Below are 607 nucleotides of genomic sequence, written 5' to 3' on the forward strand. Positions count from 1 at the left end.
ACGGTTGAAGATTATGCATAATTCTAACGGAGGTATTCTACTGAGAAATCAATGCACAACAGATATTACCACAGCTCAAGTATTAGTACATTCATATAAGAATACAGGACGGGACTTCGGCAATCTTCACCATTGAAAATCCATACACATCCGTATTTTGCACGCAATTGCTCTGCTGCCATATTCATACACTGGACGAGATATTGCTCTCCAAATAATGACACTCGTGGAATATGAATATTTCAGACACCCAAGTACGGTTCATATCATACTACTCCTGGCAGCATATTACTATCGAAAACCTGGTCTTGGTAACATTTCTTAGGGGTTGTACCATCCCGTACTTGATATAATTGGGCCATTAAAATTAAATCCAGACCCTTCACATAATAAAACTTCAAAGAAAAGCATCTTCATCTAGGAACACCCTTCCGTACATAAAAGTAATACTCTTCAAATGTCGGATCAGTAGGGAGGTTCACGCGCTGCACAGGATAATACTTCTCATATAAAACTATGACGGAGGAGGTTATACCCTACATGATGTAACTCTCTGCATAGGATAGATCATGATGCCATATATCTTATCTGCTTGAACATAAATTAC

The sequence above is a fragment of the Plasmodium inui genome (assembly GCF_000524495.1).
Source record: "Plasmodium inui San Antonio 1 unplaced genomic scaffold supercont1.40, whole genome shotgun sequence".
NCBI lineage: Eukaryota > Apicomplexa > Aconoidasida > Haemosporida > Plasmodiidae > Plasmodium > Plasmodium inui.